The sequence below is a fragment of the Dermacentor albipictus genome, chromosome 3, assembly GCF_038994185.2.
Source record: "Dermacentor albipictus isolate Rhodes 1998 colony chromosome 3, USDA_Dalb.pri_finalv2, whole genome shotgun sequence".
Lineage (NCBI taxonomy): Eukaryota > Metazoa > Arthropoda > Arachnida > Ixodida > Ixodidae > Dermacentor > Dermacentor albipictus.
In genome coordinates this window covers 43,344,155-43,351,992 of record NC_091823.1, presented here as the reverse complement: position 1 = coordinate 43,351,992, position 7,838 = coordinate 43,344,155, and the positions used below count along the sequence as shown (strand labels likewise).

The window sequence follows — 7,838 nt, the reverse complement described above, 5'->3', positions numbered from 1 at the left end:
CCCTCAATCGCTATCGTTACAGATCACTTTAGACGCGGAGCGTATCACGTACTGGTTGTCTGTGGCACGAAAGCCTATATATTTTATCACTTTTGAAGTCAACTCTATCTCCTAGGCATTCCTGGACAATATACACGGTGGAGCTGTGATAGGCTCCCGCATTTTTTAACCATATCGCGCGAGCAGACTAGGATATGGGCGTGCGTTGTCCTATAGGGAAAAGCGTCGCAATCATTCTGACAGCCTTGGGCGCACAGAAATAACCGACATGAGAGTTTCATATCTCTCCCTGTGAGATCTTCTTGTCGCGTATTTCGGTTCGCCCAAGGCTGTCAGAATGATTACGTACTTTCCAACTACGTCTTTTGTCATCGCACGTCTGGTTAGAGCTCCGTTGTAGGCCTCTATAAAATTTTTGCAAGGCTTAACGATAGGGGTGTTACCAGTGCGAGAATAAAACACCCTTAAGGGTGTAAACATTTTTACAGTGTATGCTTGGGTATCAAGGTACGATCCTATCATCGGGCACATAATTCAATTTAAAAGTATGAGCTAATCAGCAAGGCATCAGCACCCGGCAGTCACGGGGAAGAAATTCTGGGAGGGTTCGCGTCGCTTAAAAGAAAATAATAGGAGCCTAAAAAATAAAATAAGGAAAAGAGCAGAGGAATCACTTGAAAGGACCGTTTCCTCTTGCCGCACCATGACGTAATCATTGTGTCAAGCCGCCCCGTAAAGGGCACATTCACCGCAAGCACCCTGCGAGGTCTCCGTATAACTTCTCTCCATACAAAAATGAACCACTGAAATGCACGCAAAACTCTCATTAGTGTACTATAGCGTATATGAAACAACAGATAAAACAACCTAATCGGTTATGACAGATGAGCGGTGATGCGACGTTGAAGTAAAAGGATCTGCTCAACAAGATGCATTGAGACTGCGCCCCCTATATAGTGCGAGATAAATTTAACGTCAGCCATTTTTCGACGTTATACTGCGGTTTACCGAGTTAAGAGATCAGCCACGCCCGCACTGTTGGCTGCTTTGGCATTGGTCTCTTCGATAAGGCGCAGATACCCGAAGGTCTTTGAAGGCACGCTCTGAAGGCAGACTTACTGCATCCTCGTTTGAACAGTGTATGGTCGCCGCTTTCTTTCTTTCTTTCTTTCTTTCTTTCTTTCTTTCTTTCTTTCTTTCTTTCTTTCTTTCTTTCTTTCTTTCTTTCTTTTTTGAGACGCAGGTTTCGATGCGGAAGAAAACGTGGCTGTCGATGTAGGGAGTGCTGCTTCGCGACTGTCAGTCAACGTAAAGCCTCTGCGTCGAGTGAAGTTGCCGGCGAATGTCTTGTAATACTTCAGCAGATTTTTTTATCAGTCACGTTCGAACGCCATTGACTCGTAGGGACAACTGTGTCATCTATACTTTCGGTAGGAATTTGACGGTCTGCCAGCAAAACAGCTGCGCGTTTGTATTTATTTCGTTATTCTTCGCGATTTCTTCGTTCGCAGCGTATTGCGTCACTTTTTAACAATAGTACCGGGAAAAAAAGAAACTTGACGTAAAGCCGGACGCACTAAGGAAAGGAGAAGTGCTCCGACGGTATCTTTTTTTTTCTGCAAGGCTATGTGGCTAATCTTCAAACAGAGGCAGTAATTATGACAGGTGCTGCTTCCCTTAGTAAAGAAAGTCAGGCGGCGCGCGCATTGTCTAACCGTCTGTTTAATCTTTTTCGCTTTACCTACCCGACTTCAGCTCAGAGTGTCCTGGCTTGACGTAAGCAGTCTTCATATATTTCCTAAGCAGTCGCTGTAACTGACTGCGTGTAGGTTTTGTTTATTCTCACGCCTGCTTTGTTTCTTCTCCGGGATGCCGGTTTAAAAGATGTTGGTGACGTGTTTGATTATGAAAACAAGTGGAGCTAAGACACAGTAAAGCCAGTCGACGCTACGCCATCGGCAAGCCACGTTCTTAAACACGTTAAGTATACAAAATGGGCTTGCAAAAAATCTGTTCATTAGTCTTTGATCACTTCAGCTTGACTCCTATGGCACGAACACCAAATGAAAATTATTTATACTTAAATGCATCTTGCCAATCACTTGTGAGATGCCTTGGGCCTCGCTATTGCGTTGATCTGCCTTTTACAAACATCGGCATATTCTTATAACTGCCGCGAGGTTTAGGGATATTACGATTTTGGATGGTCCTGCTGAATCCTGTATTGAACGGTTCTTTAGGCTTCTAGCAGCTTCGCTTTTTTTGGTGCAGTAGACAGTGTCCAGCACGAAAGATTCAAGTCTCCCCTATAGGTGACTGCAATGCGGATGGCCTTAGCCTAAAGTTTAATTGCGCAGTTCTTCTGTCGCTTCATCCCGTTTCTGTTCCCGGGCGAAAAATAAGAATGCGATATTAAAATGACGCACACATCGAGATTTTTTCTTTTTAGAGAGAAATATCGGTAATGCTACGCACGAAACTTGCCATGAGCCGCTATTTTTTTCTCGACTCCAACGTTTAGTACGTCTACCACCGAGTGACATAAGTATCCTTTGAGGTACAGAATTCAGCAGTCGTAGAAGATCTGCAGCTTTCTTGACGACGTTTCTGATTAAATATTTATGACCTAGCTTCAACGAAGTCTTGTTATGCTGTCACAAAAACTGGGCTAAAAGAAGTTCTCATGTGTGAATACGTATACCTCTAGTTCAATACCAGAATATCTGAAACATTATTAACAGTTTTGCAAGTCTTCTAACCGTAAACGGAGGATACATTGTCTTCTGATTGGCAATCCTGCTGCTGTAAATCTGTTTGTCTGGTAGCGCTATTTACTTTAGATGTACAAAATTTGTGTAATAAATGTACGTCAATGTGATCTTACAAAAGAGGGGTCATTATCTGCAAAAACCAGCAAAAAAAAATTGGGTGGGCTGTTTTAGGGGTGCAGCCGCGCAGAGGTGTACTTGAAACATCTTGTGCGTGCTTGTATGGTACTGAGGTACAAGAATGACGGAACGAAATACAACAGTTGCATTTTCTCACGCATTAGAAAGATTAAGCTCACTTTCCTAACTGATGTTACAGCTATAGAGGGGGGTGGGGTGGGGAGGTGTCTTACGGTCTAATTTTGCGCTCGTGCTCGCTCCCCGTTCCTTCCCTATTCGCTCCCTATGTTTGGACACCAGGGTATAGAAATCACCGCCCGAGCCCGCCGTTCTCGTAGACGGTTTGGGCTCCATGCGCTTGCGCTCCCTACGGAGACTCGCGCATTCCGCCGTGGACAGGCGTATTTTTCTTACTTGCTTGAGTAGTAGTAGGAGGACTATGTTGCAGTTTCGGGGGTGGGGGTGGGGGGGGGGAATCCAGCCTCGAAACTCATGCTGGCAGTTGCTCAGCCCGAGTGCCAGCCTGCTTTTAGAAAAAGCCGTCACAGTTCAGAGGCACAGCTCGAGACGGGTGAGCAAGGCGGGCCGCGCCCAGCGAGGCGGAACAGGACGTGCTCGCAGCCTGTATTCCATTCCGCGCGCACCGTACGTACCGCACCGGGATGCCCGCTGCCCGACGCAACGCTTCGAAAGGAATCCGTTAGCCGCTACTAATCAATGGCCACAGTTACCATCAAAAAAAAATTGGAGGACGCTTAAGCTTCGCCTTCAAGAGTGGAACGCGACAGCGTTCCCGTCGGCCCGCCAAGGGGTGTAAGACAGTGGGCTACGGCGCAGCGACTACGCGCCCCGCATCGGACGCGGTGAGCGTCGAGCAGCGCCGCGTTCGGCGCATCAACGAAATGTGCGCCTGAGCAAGCGACGCACGCCTGAGCCTTAGAAACAGCTCGTTTCTAAGGCAACACCGCATTCACTAGAGACGCTTTTGTACCGCTTTCAAGCATCCAACTCGTGGCTGAGTGGTAGAGTCTCTGTCTCACACTCCGGAGACCCTGGTTCGATTCCCACCCAGCCCATGTTACAAGTTGTTTTTTATTCATGAAGTGCCTGCTGGGATTTATCGCTCACGGCCAACGCCGACGACGCCGACACCGACGCCGACGACACCGGCTTTTCTGCGACACGAGCTCCTTAACGCTGTCGCGTTAAAAAATTGGAGGACGCTTAAGGTGCGCCTTTAAGAGTGGAACGCTGACGGCGTTCAAAGATCCCTTACTGCTTTTCATGCTTCCCGGCAACTGTAGCTTAGTAACCGTAACGTTTACCGGGAAATGCTGGCTGCGAACGGCTATGCACTGTTACGAACGGCCTGCAAGGGTACCGACCTACAATGTTTTCCCAGCCAGCTGTTGCTGCGGGGGTGGCGAGCTTCCCAGAAGCGACCGCGGAACCCCTCCCCACCTGTTGCGGCGACTCGCTTTGTAGGGGCGACGATGTGCCGCATCGTGCCGATGTGCCGATGGCGCCGCTATGACTAAACGCGGTCGGCGGACCAAGTATTGTTAGTGAATTCGCCGTTGCCATCACGGCTTGTTTTAAGCGGTGGAAATCCTGGGAGAAGATGTCTTGCGGCCGTCTCACGGGGCTTAGAAGTCATGGACGGACGCGGCGGCCGTTGTCTGCGGAGTCAACACTGGGATGAAGAGGCGCCTGCTCGGGTCAAGCACCGTGTCTGCGAAAACCCTCTCACCTTGGTGGGGTCAGTGCAACCTGTGCAGAAGTGAGTGCGTAAACCCTCCCCCTCAAAGGCGGATCGGCTACGATGACTTTGCACGCTCCGAATTGGTCGGCGGTGAACTGCCGTTTTCCCTCACCTAGGGATCTAGGGAGGATTATTTAAGGAGCCGTTGGCGGCTCCTCAGTGTGCATTCCTCTTTCAGTCGTATTAGACTGGTGAATTGTAGCGTTCTCATGTAAATACTGTAAATAAATCTCATATCCCTCGTTGTCGATGAGAACAAGTCTCTCCCTTCAACAACGTCCTCAGCGTAGGTAAGTTGGACGAAGGCATGGGCCAGCTACCTTCTATTTCATGCCCAACTCCAATAATTACAACACGAAGGCGAGCTTTCTGATAGAAACGCGGCCTCTTGCGTGAGTCGATCTCCTGTTATTGTTTCGCACTTTTAATATTTAAGTCTGAGAAAAGCTAACATAAAGGACATGCGCTGTCGGTGTTTTTTTCCCCATTAGATTTGTTTCTGAGCTGCCGTTCTCAAAATTCCGAGGAATAACTTTGCAAAGAATGAAAAACAAGGTATGAGCAACTTTGGTGGTGCAGTTGGGTATGCGCTGTTCGTAATCTGGTTCGAAATTTTGCCATAGAGAAAGAAAAAAAAGTTAAGAGCGGCCACTCCCATACACCCCCAGCGGCCCAATCGAACCTAGCGCACCTGGCGGTTGATGAGAGCAACTGGCCTGCACTTCCTGTTTCGGTTCCGCTGGCGCGAAATTTGGATTACCCCGCGTAACCGACGTTGGGCTGTCGCGGAAGCTTGTCATTTCAGACCACTTTTCGTCACCCAAATGGCAACGCTTTTATTTGTCGCTTTGATTTAGCGATTCACTCTTTTGTCTAGTTCAATATTTGGTGTGAATTGAGGTAGTGACGCAATTTTTATTTCGATTAAGTTGTAACAGATGGAGATAGAGGTAATCATAATTCACTACGGCTTTATCCATCGCGCTTGTCTTTTGTGTTTTGGTACAAGCGCTCATATGTATCAAAGAGACAGAGTTTCCGCAATGTTTTTATTGCAAGTCAAGATAGGCTTCTTCTGGGTTCTGCCGTTGTCAAAGCACCACGACACACTGCAGTAGCTGCCGTAGCTTGGACCGCCGGACGGCACGGCATCAGCACGGTCTGAAAATGTCAATAAGTGCACGCTTCATTATTTACCAAAAACATATGCACACGTCATAACTGTACCAGGAAACCGCTTTGAATGAATAGCGAACCGATGCATAATATAAAACCACCGACACATCCTGACCTCTGGCCCATATAACCCGGACTTACAAGGATAAATGTTGATGCCCCGTACAGGGGTGTTCAAAAGTTCCCAGGCCGCTTTCCCATTTAATCCCATGGAGGGCATCGCGGCCTGTGAAGTTTTGGACACCCCTGTACGTACTCAGTATAAGGAGTACATTGGTAGGCAAAATAGCAGTTCACATAAGCGTGATGAAAATACATTCGAAACGTCCAAATACGAGGCCTTTGTTCAAATGCACGCCACGCCACGCCACGCCTACGCGACAATACGTTGTGCAATGTCTTCGCCACAAAAAAATGATAAGGAACCGAAAATTACTAGAATGCGCAGTGCTTCCCAACACGGCCGCCGCAATAAGTACGTGCAGTAGTCACTGGTGACTTTTCTCCACCGTTACTTTTCTGTATAAACAATCCGCACGGACGCATACACCAGCGTCCATCCGTGCGCCTTAGATACACACCTCGCTAAAGTACCAAACGCAATAAGCTATGCTCGCTGTTTATGTCACATGCCATTGTTTGCAAGCAATATCGTTAAAATATTCAGGAGCCCTTACTCTATAAAGGAAACGAGCAAGCAAAACTTCGCTACAGCGTGCCTAACGACCTGCTTTATTTAGGTAGCGCCCGTCCCCGGAACGCCGTTTTCGGACTGAATCAGCGTGGCGTCTTTTATGTTCTTTCCAGCGTTCGTCAGCCTCTAGAACGGGCCAACGAAAAGACCGTCAACCGTGACGCGATCATTTAAACGCGGTTTAGGAATTCAATTTTCTCGAAACCGGAATTTTCCTGAAATGCGCAATTCATGATATCGACCTTAAGCGTTGTCCAGCAGATCATTTTTAATCCGCCAACACGAACTATTTTAATGGAACGCCGATACCGCGGTTATCGCAAACAGCGCTGGGCAAGAACGGTTTACCCTCGCAAACCTAGACGCAGCGTCTCGATGGCGTCTGACAAGCTGCGAGTCGCAGTGCAGTGCACAGCCGTGAACCGGTGGAAGGTAATGGCAGCTTCGCGTCGTTTGATTATTTTCACGGAACGCAACCAACAAAGATTATGCCGTTCTCGGTGGAGATAGCAAGGAAGTACAGCTAGTACAGCCCTCTTGCTACGCGTTTCTCGAGGGGGGATGCTTTTCGCAATGTTCGCGTCTCGCCGCCTCATATAGAGCCGCAAACTGCTTTTTTTAGCGAACCTCGTCGCGCTCACAAGTCAATTACTCCAAGCTTCGCTTAAAAACGTGACTCACCTTTCTCACACACAAGAACACCGCCGCAGTCGACGTTCACGAGACGTTCCCGCTGGCACGCCGCTGGTGTTGATTTCTTCTCCATGGACGAATGGTGATTGGTGTTGATGGCAGTACGAATGAAGAACAAAAAGCACGGAAGGTGTTCTCGATAAATTCTGTTCTTATGTATCAGAAACACGCCAAATTTGGGTGTATAATTATTATTTTGTAAAGCGATTGAGCAGAATTCATTACAACATTTTCTTTTTTTGCGCCTGCGTCCTCTGGCGTTTGATGAGAGCATTCGTTCGTTACGTAGCCGTGACGTAGTTCCTGAGGCCAGATTTCTCGGAGTGTCCGCTCTTAGTCTTTTTCTTTCTCTATGATTTTGCTGAGAGAACGTCCGATGCTGGAAGCCGACATGGACGGACGCGGCGCCGACGTCGACGCCGGATTTCATTTTTTTTGATGTTTTAACGCTTTTGCGTTAAAACATCAGCAGGAGTCGAGACACCTCCTTCCCGAATGTCCAGTGTCCGCGAGGAAACACCGTGTCGTTCACCCCAGCATGTGGAAAGCCTACACGCTGGATTGCGCCAAGCAATAAAAGTTGCGCTCTGCAACAGGTTCAGGACATGCCAACAAATAGTGTTCT

At 48.0% G+C, this 7,838-nt stretch overlaps 1 long non-coding RNA gene across 1 annotated transcript; it reads right to left on the bottom strand.

The window, feature by feature from the left end:
• Positions 1 to 5,669: 5,669 nt before the first annotated feature.
• LOC135902598 (uncharacterized) lies at positions 5,670 to 7,538 on the bottom strand. Its single transcript, XR_010564545.2, has 2 exons — positions 7,202 to 7,538; positions 5,670 to 5,811 (listed from the first exon to the last, which is right to left on the bottom strand). It is a non-coding gene; the product is annotated as an uncharacterized lncRNA (long non-coding RNA).
• Positions 7,539 to 7,838: the final 300 nt, after the last annotated feature.